Genomic DNA, 14,513 nt, shown 5'->3' with positions numbered 1-14,513 from the left:
ATCAGAGGCTGGGGTTGCTCAGCAGGAAGAGAGAAAAAGTGAAGCCTACACCTGAACTCATCCTGCAAACAAATCTTCGGTTTTTCCATCATGAAGGCTACACAAATTCCAGCTACAAACCTAAAGGACAGCCCAGCCACCCTTCATTGTTCACATTCAGGAAATGTAATCACTTGTAAGCTGCTGAAAATCTTTCAACTTCCCCATCTGGCTGCTACCTTTTGCCTGTTTTCCTCCTTTGTAAGACCTTCAGGCTTCAAGAAAGGAAAGGAAACGTTTTAAACTTTTAAGTTACAAGTAATGCTGACATAAAAAAAAAATAAATAAGAATGAGTATCGAAAATGAGATCTAGAGATTATACCCTTTGCACAGACAGTAGAAGGAGGAGACTTTGGTCCTAGAAATATATCTCAAGAGGATTTTAATTCTACCTCAAATTAAGATACTAACACACAAAGTTCTACAAAGTCCTCTAATTTATCCATCCACAAGTGCTAGTGTGAGAATTAAAAAAAAAAAAAAAAAATCACCTTTTCCCAAAATGTGCCAGAGAATATAAAATGTTTTACAAAACAAGGTACCAGGTGAAGTTTTAGGGTTGTCAACTTATACCAATGTCAACAGCATCCTAAACGGCAGAATTTCTCTGTTTCTAATATACTCCTATGCATCATCCATATATTTAAAAAATATTTTATGCATTTCTTCCCATTTATTTAATCCCAGACCCTTTCTTTGAGGGGCATCTTGTATTTTGTGAGACAGATTTGGGAAGTGCTAATAACAGATTCCACCGGCCAATTTTTAAGCAACACACATGCCCTCGAGATGAGGTTTCAAAGCACTTTTCCACCTTATCCCAACTTGTACGAATGTCTATGAAATTCCAGTGTGATCAATTTCTAGATTACTCCATATTATTAAATGGTCAACATGTTTTCCACACGAAAGCATGAGGAACGGAAGCAGATTATATGTGCATTTAATGGACATCTCTTATAATCCTCCCATCACACTAGAAAATGGGGGACAGCACGGTGTCCAGCCTCAAGCAGCTGGACATTTTGTTGGAACCTCTGCAGCTGCTCAGGGTGGGCATACCAGGTCACCCATTTACCCTCAGAGATGAATGTCAGACCTCAGAGATGAACATTCAGCCCATGTATCCTACAGGGCGGACACTGCAGCCAAGACACAGACGGTAAGCCAGGAGTAACGACCACCCAAACGCAATGCCAACTGCATCCCTGTGTGCACACTGCAACCACTTGACTCAGACTCAAGAGGAAGAAACTGAGTCATGTGCCTCCAGCAAGCCACCTGTAGAACCGACTGTCCCCTCCAACACCTCCTCTCCTCTCAATCCCGGAGCCCTGCGTGCTCTGCCCATCCCCAGAAATCCCTGTACATCCTGCCGTTCTCATTTAGGTGAAAAGCAGGTTTTCAGGATAGACTGGCAGTTCACAGCTGCTCCACCAAGATAATTAAGTCACCCTGAGCCCTTATTCATCTGCCGAGACTCCTCCAGAACAAACCACTGCACGCAAATTATTTTTCCAAATCATGTCCTTTTAAAGACGGACCTTTGTCTAAAATGAATTATATTCCCCTAATCCTTCTAAGAAGAAGATCTTTTAACATAATTTTAAAACCATACCTTTAGTTCCTAACTACAGATTCTACTAAATAAAGCCAAATAAATACAACACTCTATTGGAGCGCCCACTATAATAGGTTAAAGCAAAACATTTTACTTATCAATGACAGAAGAAATGTGGGATGGTATTTCTACATCTGTAAAACAGCAATAAAATCCCTTCTAAAGTAACAATCACATCATAAGGCTACATTACAGAAAAATATAAACTCCAACCCCCCTGAGCAAACTCAAGCTGCTTATTGATACTACAGTATCTTGAGGAGACATTCTTTCAGCCACTACTTACCAAGGGCTTGCCATGTGACAAAAATAGGGAGCTAAACAGAGCCACTATTTCCTATACACAGTTCCCATCTGTGTCTTGTTATAACAAATGGATATAGGCTGGGATGTCTTAAAATTGTGAAAGCGACACAAGTTTATTTAAAAAGTTCAGACCACAGAGGGCATAGAATTAAGAGTAAAAACTCCCTCTATCTTTCATATTAATTACAACCACTACTGAGTTTCAGTTTACATTTGCTCGTTTACATTTGCCTGCAATCACTTTATTTTAAATGACTCATATTCAAATTATAGTTTCCTTCTAATGAAGGAGTTTATCCCCTTTATATTATAATTTCTAATAACCATGTTGTTCTCCTTAATTCTATTTTTTCATTTTGTGAGGCTTCCTGGTTTGACATTTTTCTTTTGTTTGGGTTTTTGCAACATAATTATTTAACTATGAGATGGAAGCCAAACAATTATGGCATGCAGAATACAATGAAAATGCTATAAATCTTCTCAACACACACACACACACACACACACACACACACACACACGCGCGCGCGTGTGCACACACGGTAAAGCTGTGGGGGGTGGGGAACGAGATTAACAGATAAACCCTACTATACATAAAATAGATAACCAACAAAGACCTACGATATAGCCAGGGAACAATATTCAATACCTTGCAGTAACCTATCATGGAAAAGAATCTGAAAAAACACACACACACACACATATCAGAATCACTTTGTTGTATACCTGAAACTAATACAACACCGTAAATCAACTATACTTCAATTTAAAAAAAAAAAAAGGTAACACTCGGAGGCACTGGATTCACAAACCTTACTGTAGTAATCACGTCCAATCCACATGTATATCAAATCATCACTTCATACCCATACACCTGAAATTTATACAATGTTATGTCAATTACATCTCAATAAAGCTGAAAAAAATAAAGGTACAGTAACCATGAAAAAAAGAAAATGTCAGAAATCTTGATAACATCAAAATAATAAGTAATATAATCAAGAGACTAGAGGAGAAGATAGGAGGAATATGAATGTGCTATTTATTTAACTGTTCAGATGTAGGAGCCAGCAGGCACTGTCTGAAGTTAATAAATCAAGAAACGTAGACTTTGGTTATATTATTATTCATATTTGTAATACTTTACTTCCACAAACAAGTGAAAAACACAATACGAACCTGAATTACAGAAGGGGAAAAAAAAAAGAAACATAGAATATATTGCATAATCAAGAAACAAAGAAAACATCAAACCTGGAACAAGGGCTGCCGCCAGAGACCCACCTGTGTGCCTCCAACCTCCCTCCTCCAAGTACAGGCTTTCTGCCTTCGACTTGCCACAGCCTCCACCTCCCGGGGCTCTAAGAGACACATATTTTGATTTTCCTTGGATTTCCTCCAAATAGTACCAAATTTAGCAGATATGCTTCAGTCTTTTGGGCTAGAGCCATTTCCTACTTTTACCGAAGATTCCCCCCCCACTTTTTAGGAATTTTTTTTCATCTCCATAGTTTCAGGGAAGAGAATAGACCCTTTCACTCAAGTCCTTTGATGGAAACCCCCCTGCCTCCCAACTTGCTCTAAGGTTCTTTTATTATTTTCTATATGCTTTGGTCTTTCTGTCTCTCCACTGCCTCCCTCTAACTGCTTCTTTCCTTTCAAACCTCCTGGTGTTAAAACCACTGGTGTGCTGAGCCGCCTTACACCACCTACAGGAGACAACTCCGAGCTTCTCTTCCCACATCCAGGCAAGGTGGAAGGATTTACACCACAGAAATCAGCACACAAGACACATCGAGCTTCTTCCCCCTCCCCCTTTTCAGTGCCAGTTGTTAAACTTTTACTAGCACATCACCAGAAGGGTCTGCGAATTTAAAAAACTGCCTTTGTGGAGTTCTTGCCATGGCTCAGTGGTTAATGAACCCCGACTAGCATCCATGAGGATGCAGGTTTGATCCCTGGCCTCGCCCAGTGGGTTAAGGTGCAGCTCAGATCTAGCACTGCTGTGGCTGTGGTGTAGGCCTGTGGCTACATCTCTGATTGGACCCCTGGCCTGGGAACCTCCATATGCCACGTATGTGGCCTTAAAAAGAGAAAATAAATAAATAAATAAATAAAATAAAATAAAAAACCACCTTTGAGAACTGTAAAGTAAGGACATAAAAATGTTTACCCAAGAATGAGAAAAGACTTATATTCTGGCTTTTAAAAAAAATCAAGTACAGTTGATTTATAATGCATCAATTTCTGCTATACAGCTACGTGACCCAGTCATTCATATACATCTTTCTTTTTCTCGTATTATCTTCCATCATGTTCTACCACAAGAGATTGGATATAGTTCCCTGTGCTATATACAATAGGCTTAAAAAAAAAATTAGCTGGCACAGGGAGTTCCCTAGTGGTCTACCGGTTAGGATTCTCGGCTTTCACTGCTGCGGCTGGGGTTCAATCCCCGGTCTGGGAACTGAGATCCCACATCAGGCCATTGCATGCTACAGCAAAATAAAACATAACAAGCAAGCAAACAAAACCCCCCAAGTTAGTTGGCACAGACTGCTTTATGTATTTGAGATTGCCAGATAAGTAATCTCAACAAGATTCACCAGTGCTACAATACTGGAATATTACAGGGCCAGTGAACATGGATAAAGGTCGTGTTTTCAAAGTAAATGCCATCTTTCCAACACCCTTTTAATATATTTTTATAGCATCTTTCTCCCTAGCAGCTCTAAATAGCATATTAAATCTACTTATTGATTCTCATTTTCTAGAAATATAAGAAAGTATTAGCACATTCATTTACTGTAACACGATAAACAAGGAAACTTTGGGGTTCTGCCTCCTTCTGTTCCTCCTTTCCCCCAAATCCCCAAAACACACCAACATCACATTTTTGCGTCCTTTTTTCCCCAGTGCCCTAGGGCCTTCCAACCTTGTTAAAGATCAAGTTTAAAGCCCACAACCCAGTGTACCCCCCACAGTCAACTCATTGTTCCGGGGAGCAAAGGACAAATTAGCAGAGAACCTCATTTTAAAGCATGGTAATGACATTCTAATAAACATGGCCAATTCAGTCCACAATGGATCATCCAACTAGGGAATCAGAAACAAAAAGATTTGACAGAAACAAACAAAAAAAGGAACACACTCTGTGAAGAAATAAACAACAAAAACTATCCCTGAAACTTAACATATTTAACATATCCCCCCAGTGTTCCCCTTACTCATCATGCTAGCTGTGTTTAACATCTTCAACTGTATCACTGATTATCAGTATTAAGGAAGTCCATCAATACAATCAGGATTATTGAATCGTATTTTAGTAATAATTATCAGTACATAGTGAAAACATAATTACCTTTAAAGTTACAATCTGCAGAACAATGAAAATGCTTCCTAGGAGTTCCCTTCCGTGTCTCAGTGGCTAATGAACCTGACTAGGATCCATGAGAATGCAGGTTTGATCCCTGGCCTCACTCAGTGGGGTCAAGGATCCAGCGTCACCATGGAGCTGTGGTATATGTAGCAGATGAGGCTTGGATCCCGCCTTGCTGTGGCTGTGGTGCAGGCTAGCAATTGTAGCTCCAATTCGACCCCTAGCCTGGGAACTTCCAAATGCCTTAGGCGCAAGCCCTAAAAAGCAAAAAAAAAAAAAAAAAAAAAAAAAAAAAAAGCCTCCTAAGTCCTTTTGCCTCCATATTTATTCTACTCCAAGAAAAAAAATATGTACAAGCATGAGATAAGCAATGTCAGATATTATTCAGGAGCGATAACCTCATTTTTGTCTCACCTCTTAAGAGTCGATAAAACAAAATTCATTTCACAGAACACAACTTGTGAGCTGGCAATACTCTGCTCTAAGTCAAACTTTCCTACCACCACCTTCTGCTTTTCTCACCATAATCATAATCCTAAATTATTATGTAATTTACATAGATATGAGTAACTGGCGATCAGCAGCTCCTGGTTATAAGTTAAACTGGACAGCATCAGATGGTCGTGAAAAGCATCAGGCTGGGATCAGACACTCCTGGGTTGGCACCAGAGTTATTTCATTTTGGACAAGTTACCTAACCTCTCTACAGTTCAGATTTCTCATCTCTAAAAAAAGAACAAAAATCGCCACCACACAGGGTTCTTGAAATGTTTTCAATAAGAAAACCTTCACAAAACACTTAAGGGAGTTTCCTCATTGCTCAGTGGGTTAAGGATCCAGTATTGCCACTGCTGCGGCTCTGGTTACAGCTATGGTGCAGGTTGTGGGTTTGATCCCTGGCCTGGGAACTTTCGAAGGCTGTGGGTAAAAAATTATAAACAAACATTTAACATATCATCTGGTATACAGTAAAGACTCAGTTCACTGGGATAATAACTGCCATGATCTAGAAATACATGCCAACCACTCAGCTGTTTTGGAATCACAGTAGTTTCGACCAGAGCATCTCAAGTTTTCACATGCACACAAATCACGTGTGGATTTTGCTCAAAAATGCAGGTTGTGATTTGGGAGGTTGGCTGTAGGGCCTGAGACTGTATTTTAACAAACTCTCAGGTGATACTGATGCTGCTGGTCCAGTGGGCGTGCTTTGAATATCAAGGATTTGGACCATCTGGATATCCCCCCACCCTGTAAATACACACACACACACACACACACACACACACACACACACACAGGCATAGTTGGCTAAAAATTCAAACACTGAATCCACAGTCCAACATCACCTTCCCTGTAAAAATAGAACTTTTCTTTTAAAATCAGCAAAAAGCTATGAACCACTTGAGATAATTGCTAAATATAGAATATAATTATAAGAAAGGCAAGGAATGGCTTAACCTGGGAAAAGAACTTGGGTTTTGGAATCTGGCAGGCCTGGGTTCAAACCCCAGGCCCATTACACATACTAGCTGTTAATGTATCTTTGGAACAGTGACAGATCGCCTTATAAACTTTGGACTCCTTATGTGTAAAATGGGGATAAGAGTATCTATCTGAAAAATATATAACATCTCAAATAATACCTGTCTCACAAATAGGTAATATTTATATAGTTAATATGTAATATAGTTATATAGTTTACTATATATAACTATTGTTAACAAATAGCTAACTATACTAACTATATATATATATATATATATATATATATATATATATATATATATATATACACACATACACACACACACACACATATACGTATATATGTATATCCCATGATCTGAGGCATAGTAGGTGCTAAGGAGATGGGGGCTGCCTTTCTGCCCCAGGCTATACTGGATTTTCGTTTTGTTTTGTTTTGTTTGTCTTTTTAGGGCTGCACCCATGGCATATGGAGGTTCCCAGGCTGGGGGTCGAATCGGAGCTGTAGTGGCTGGCCTACACCACAGCCACAGCAACGCAGAATCTGAGCCGCATCTTCGACCTACAACACAGCTCACAGCAATGCTGGATCCTTAACCCATTGAGCAAGGCCAGGGATCAAACCTGCATCTTCATGGATGTTAGTCAGATTTGTTTCCATTGAGCCACGATGGGAACTCCTGCACTGGGTTTTTTTGGGGGGTGGGCAGGAAGGGGGGGTTATACTCACAGAATATGGAAGTTCCCAGGCCAGGGACAGAATCAGAGCCTCAGCTGTGACCTACGCCAGAGCTGCAGCAAAACTGGAACCTTAACCCACTGCACCGGGCCAGGCATAGAACCTCTGCCTCCAACAGCTGCCACAGAGACACCAAGTCCTTAACCCACTGTGCCACAGTGTGAACTCTCAGGCTTCATTGTTTTAGTCACTTGCTAATGGAACTCTTTTTTTTTTCTTTTTTTTTTTTTTAGAGTATAGTTGATCTACAGTATTGTGCCAATTTCTGCTGTACAGCATAGTGACTCGGTCATGCATCAACATATTCTTTTTCTCATACTATCTTCCATCATATTCTATCTCAAGAGACTGTATATAGTTCCTTGTGCTGTACAGTAGGACCTCAGTGCTTTCTTTCAACTTAACTTGGGCCCTTCTCCTCTCGAGCAAACTATCTGAAGACCTGCCACTCCTGAAACTCTTCTTCATGCTATTTCAGGCCACCAGCATCAGTAATTTCCCAAGAGAAAGAACCTTATTTCCTAGTATGTTCCACTAATCTCCGAGACCCACAGCCTAGAAGAAAACTATCTGTTTTCCACATGGCTTCTCTCTGTTCTAAATCCTGACAGACTCTTTCTTCCTGCACAAACACAAAAAAGGAAAGGAACCAAAGTCATCCCCATCTCCTTTGCCGTCCCTAAAAGAGCCTATAACTATCTTTTTTCAATCAGAGAAACTGTTATTTTGGGAAACCAGCCACTCGCTCCAAGATGGCTTTCTGTATTCTTTTTCAGTTCCAAAAACTGAGATTGATTCTTTCTTAAGGAAGCTCTAAAACACTCTCTCTCCCTCCCTCTCCTTTCTCCCTCTCTCTCTCTCTCTCTCAAACACACACACACACACACACACACACACACACACACACACACACACTCACACCAGTTCTGTTATGGTTTCCTGTCACCAAGCAAAAATTATATGATGCCAAAAACATCAGTTGCCCAATTTAGCGCTATACCCTCATTGATTTGACGTGTTATTTAAATCCGGAGTGCCTGCCGTGCACCCAGGATCATGTCAGATGCCAGGTGTACCCTGGTGAGTAAACAGACGTGGCCCACGCCCTTGAGAATTTAACTATCCCGACCTTCACTAATCTTATTTCCCGAAACCAGGACACACTTCCAGAGATAGCTCTGGTTTCCAAAACCACCACAGGCTGCATGTAAAGAAGCCCCAGCAGGACTGTCAGAGGTTGGCCCTGACCACAATTTACTGATGAAGCATATCACGGCATGCCCAGATGAACCTGTAAATAAAGGCAGTCTCTATCTGGCCATTGAACAGTGGCATCCAGCCCACCGTGCTGATTCGGCTGGCATGGAGTGGCAGCCCCTTGCAGACACACAGTCCCAAAGTAGCTTCAGTGAGGACAGATGTTCACCTGTCATTCCCAAGCCATCCAACCTCTTCTCCCTCAATCTAAAACCTATCAGAAGCTTTCTGAAGTTCACCAGCACACCGAACAGCAAACAGTTGTAATATTTCACCAGCTACCTAAGTTGTTTCATATCAAGCTGCCTATCCGAACATTAACATTTAACACTTGTAATATTTACACATGGAAACAGCGCTGCTGGGCAAGATGAAGCCAGTTTCGTTCACTATCTTCTGCTAAAATTTTCCTGAAGCTGAGCTCTCTCCATCACAAGGCTTACCTGTATGGAGAGGGCACTGCTTCTAGAATCATCTTGATTGAGAATTCATATGATGTAAAAAGCATATGAAAAAACATCAGAATATGTAGACATTATGTGATCAGACAATCAGTAAAAACTTCAGATGCAGATTAATGTATTGTTCACAATGATGAGCCGTAATGATGTCTATGAATTGCTTTTACAGAAGCCTGCAAATTAAAAGGATGATCTCTCCGCATTACATGAAAATACATAACGCTCACCGTTTATGTTAAATGAGGAGATGAAAGGACCCCTTCTGCTTTTCTCACCATAATGAAAATATAATAATCCTAAATTAATCATAGAGAGCACACATATAAGAGAATACTGGAATTCTCTGGTGGCCTAGGGTTAAGTGGCATTGTCACTGCTGTGGCATGGGTTGGATTCCTGGCCTGGAAACTTCCACATGCCTTGGGCATGGCTAAACAAAAAAGAGAGAGAGAGAGAGAGAGAGAAAATGTCATCCTGGTAACAAAGAAAGGGCCACCATTCCCAGTGATCTCCAATATGTCCTTGAATGAGGCCTAAGACTCTAACGTTTCACACCACTAGGTACACGTCAAGGATGAAGCAAGGCTTAATGTAAGGCCATATTTTAAGAATTTTGGTTTAAAATTCCAGGCTTAACTCTACCTTCTTCTCTAGATAATAACTTTGGTAAAAATTATGCACAGTCCTTTCCACAAAGCAACCTAAAGGGAGTTCCCACTGCAGCTCAGTGGGTTACCAACCCCTTGTTTTTGTGGCTGTGGTTCACGCCAGCAGCTGCAGCTCTCATTTGACCCCTAGCTTGGAATCTTACATATGTCATAGGTGCAGCCCTAAAAAGAAAAAAAGAAAAAAAAAAAAAAAAGCGCACAAAGCGACCCGAAAGGAGCGTCTAGGGAACAGATGAAGGAGGGAGTGACTTTAGAGTCAATCTTCAAGACTTCAGAACAAACAGAGGTCTGGATTCATTTCAGCATCTTCTTCCCTTTCCTTAAGTCTGAAGATAGTACCACATCTGCGTATTTTAGACAAATGAGTCCCAGAGTGTAACACAGAATCAAGAAAGCTGGATCTCCTTCTTTCTCTCCCTCTCTCATACACACACACACACCCCCCTTCTGATGACATCAAAGAGAGCCTCAACTCTGTCTTTAAACTCACGCTAACCTTGCCCTTCTCTCTCCTTTCTCTCTCTGAGTAAAATGAGGTCAGGTCTCTAAGTCAGGTTTCGGCAGGCACTGGCATCTACGTAGGGCTGACTGACAGTATTTGGTTTTCATTTTTAGATTTTTACTGGCTATCTCTACTATTTGTGGCACAGTGATAGTTTTCCATTTAAGGTAGTGATAAAAGATTTCCTTTTTCTTTTTTTGGTTTGCTTTTTAGGGCCACACCTCTGGCATATGGAAGTTCCCAGGCTAGGGGTCGAATCGGAGCTATAGTTGCCAGCCACAGCCACAGCAACATGGGATCTGAGCCGTGTCTGACACCTACACCACAGCTCATGGCAACACTGGATCCTTAACCCTCTGAGTGAGACCAGGGATTGAATCTGCATCCTCATGGATACTAGGTCAGATTCGTTTCCACTGAGCCATGAGGGGAACTCCTTCTTCCTTTTTTATAAATACATTTTTTTTTGATGGTGCCCACAGCATGTAGAAGTTCCTGAACCAGGGATCAAACTCACACCAGAGCAGCGACCCACGCCATAGCAGTGAAAATGCCAGACCCTTAACCCACAGAGCCATCTGGGAACTCCTAAAGTTTCCTTCTTATATACATTTATATTTGCAGTTAAATAAAAATGAAAACAATGAAATAATAATAGAAATGAAACACAATTATGGCAAAAGCATTCAGGTGGTACTGAATGACACTTGGGAAATGCTGTAGGGTACTGATTAAAACCACTTGGATTTGACTATTAGCTCTGCAGCTCCCTTCTGTGTAACTTCAGGCAAGTTACTTGAGATCTCTGTGCTTTGGTTTCTTCATTTGTAAAATAGCAATAATGACAGTATCTACTGCAAATGGTTATTGTTAGGATAAAAGGTTATTTTAGATGAAACACTAAAATGGTCCACAGCATACAGCAAGAATTCCATCTTCTGGTCATTACTAATAAAATTACTAGCATTTGATAAATGTATCTAGGTTAACAATGATCTAGTCAAGCTCGATCCTCTGGCTTAGGAATTACAAGATATGGTAGAGGGATTTCTTCATGAGTTCTTGTATAAGTGAAAAGAAAAACTTCTGTTTTCCTTTAAATTAAAAATGCAGCCAATTAAGGAATATTTTAAACTCATGTGTTCCTCTGGAAGCCAGAAAGTCAACTGCACTGTCTTGAATTCCATTATAGTTTCCTGTGTCCTCTCTGCTTAAAGACTTCAATATTTCTTTTTTTATGGCCGCCCCACAGCATATGGAGTTCCCAGGCCAGGGATCGGATCTGAGCCACAGGTGCAAATTAAGCTGTATCTGTGGCAATGCCAGGTTAACCCACTGTGCTGGGCTGGGGATCAAACCTGCGTCCCAGTGCTCCAAAGATGTCACCAACCCTGTTGCATCACAGTGGGAACTCCAAAGATCCAAATATTCCTATCACTAAGAGTTAAAAAAGAGGTTGCCATTGTTTTGTTTTGGTTTTTTGTATTTTTAGGGCCGTGCCTGCAGCATATGTAAGTTCCATGGCCAGGGACTGAATCTCAGTCACAGCTTTGACCTACACCACAGCTACGGCAACGCCAGATCCTTTAACCCACTGCACCAGGACAGGGGCTGAACCTGTGCCTCCACAACAATTTGAGCTGCTACAGTCAGGTGATTAACCCACTGCGCCACAGCAGGAATTCCAAGGCTGCCATTCTTTATCCACATGACACCGACCAAAATGTAATTATAACTGGGCACATGGTTCCTCCAACCAACATTTTAATGTTCTGCCTGATTAAGCAGCATCCTAAGAACTGCTGTTTTCTTAACTATTGTTCCAATACGAGACTTTTTGTTTAAACTATAGCCACTTTACATGCAATGACTTTTTAAAAATCTGCTTGAATGTTGCTACGATCTGAATGTTTGTGTCCCCCCACTCCCAATATTCATGAAATACCAAAGATGTGGGTATCAGGCAGTGGGGTGTTTGGGAAGTGCTTAGATCATGAGGACGAAGCCCTCAGAAATGGGATTATTGGAGTTCCTATTGTGGCACATTGGAAGACGAATCCGACTAGGAACCGTGAGGTTGTGGGTTCCATCCCTGGCCTCGCTCGGTGGGTTAAGGATCCAGCATTGCCATGAGCTGTGGTGTAGGTCCCAGATGCGACTTGGAACCCTCGTTGCTGTGGCTGTGGTGTAGGCTAGCAGCTGTAGTTCCAATTCAACCTGTAGCTCAGGAACCTCCATATGCTACAGGTGCAGTCCTTTAAAAAAAAAAAAAAAAGAAAGAAAGAAAGAAAGAAAGAAAGAAAGAAAAGAAAGAAAAAGAAATGTGATTACTGCTTTTTTTTTTTTTTAGGGCCACACTCATGGCATATGTAGGTTCCTAGGCTAGGGGTAGACTCAGAGCTGTAGCTGCTGGCCCACACCACAGCCACAGCAATGCCAGATCCGAGTCACGTCTACACCACAGCTCACGGCAACACTGGATACTTAACCTATTGAACAAGGTCAGGGATTGAACCTGCATCCTCATGGATTCTAGTCAGGTTCCTTTCCACTGCTGCACCATGAAAACTCCCATATTACTCTTTTTTAAAAATAAAAGTTCTACCATGTGAAGATATAAGGAAATGCTGGCACCTGGGAAATGGCCCTCACTGGGCCAAGCTGGGCCCATGATCTCAGACTCTTCGGCCCTAGAATGGTGAGAAATAAATGTCTGTTGTTTAGAAGCCACCCAGTCTGTGGTACGTTGTTACAGCAGCCGGAATGGACCAAGATGAATATAAAAGCCAATGAGTCACTTATCTTTTTCTTCATATGATTTTCTCTGACCCTGGCTTCCAGGGGAATTCTCCCTTTATTCACATAGTTTAGGTGACTCCCTCGAATGAATCATAAAATGAAGTGGGAAAGTCACTCCCTACTACTACACGTGCCTTCTTTACCCCACTGCAGTTCAACGGGACTTTTGGACTCGAATAGGTAAGAATGGAGAACTCTGCTGGGTGATCCTGGATTAGTGACCCACAGGGTTCAGCCTAGCTCTGAGTTCACTTTCTGGGGCTAATCCTGCTTCCTGAACAATGAACTTGCGTTACCCCGTCTAATCTCACAATTTAACCTCTCCACTAGAACGAAACTAGTCTTTATATGTATTATATATATATATATAATACATATATATATATATAATACATATATATATATATAATACATATATATATATATAATACATATATATATATAATACATATATATATATATAATACATATATATATATATATATAATACATATATTTAAAAACTAAAAAGAGAAGAAACAACCCTATAATAATGTGACGAAAATGGCTGACAAAGAAATTAATACTGATTGCAAATGTAACCTTCAAGATGCACAGAGCCCAGGAATCCCTCAAAGAACAGAGAATACAATCTGATTGCTGCCGAATGTCAAATGTACCTGCAAGAAATAGCTTTGTAAATTGCCAGGGCAGGCTGAGAACTAAGAGTCCAAAGTTAATTTTAAAACTCTAAGTCCTCGTTCCCATCTCTCTCAATTCCGTCAAAATTAGATCTTTATTTCCCTCTCTCTCTCTTTTTTCTTTTTAGGGCCACACCCACGGCATATAGAGGTTCCAGGCTAGGGGTCACCAGAGCCACAGCAACATGGGATCCAAGCCGTGTCTGCAACCTACACCACAGCTCATGGCAACGCCCGACCTTTAACCCACTAAGCAAAGCCAGGGATCGAACTGCCTCCACTAAGAGGGTTCCTTTCTTGTAATTCCTTTCTGTTGCATGTCTGGACTGTAGACATGGTGGCCAGAACTAAATTGGCACCTGAGTGACCTTGAAAATGGAAGCCACATGGCTAGGAGGGTGAACAGAAAGCTAGGAACCTGGGCTCTTGATGATACTGTGAAATCACAGACTACCTAACTCATCTTTTCCCCCACAAATTCCATGTTATTTCACATTTTATATCACTGATACTTAACGTTGTTGCTACAGATGGCCCAAACCGTCCTACCTTACATGTTAAAGAAACAGGGAT

General features: G+C 41.0%; 1 protein-coding gene across 34 annotated transcripts in view; it reads right to left on the bottom strand.

The window, feature by feature from the left end:
- Positions 1-14,513, bottom strand: part of PLCB4 (phospholipase C beta 4) — a 487,242-nt gene that overhangs the window by 370,752 nt on the left and 101,977 nt on the right. The window contains exon 2 of one of the 34 annotated variants that reach the window (XM_085003054.1): positions 3,252-3,328. The exons of the other annotated variants lie outside the window; for them this stretch is intronic. The gene's annotated coding sequence lies outside the window, so the exon portion shown is untranslated. The remainder of the gene's footprint in view (positions 1-3,251; positions 3,329-14,513) is intronic. 34 annotated transcript variants of the gene reach the window in all.

Source organism: Sus scrofa, chromosome 17, assembly GCF_054392235.1.
Source record: "Sus scrofa isolate SSC_HxYL_T2T_F1_AM1 chromosome 17, Sscrofa_HxYL_maternal_Yorkshire_Landrace_v2.0, whole genome shotgun sequence".
NCBI classification, from domain to species: domain Eukaryota; kingdom Metazoa; phylum Chordata; class Mammalia; order Artiodactyla; family Suidae; genus Sus; species Sus scrofa.
The sequence above is the reverse complement of the archived record's forward strand: the minus strand, read 5'-3'. Positions and strand labels throughout refer to the sequence as shown.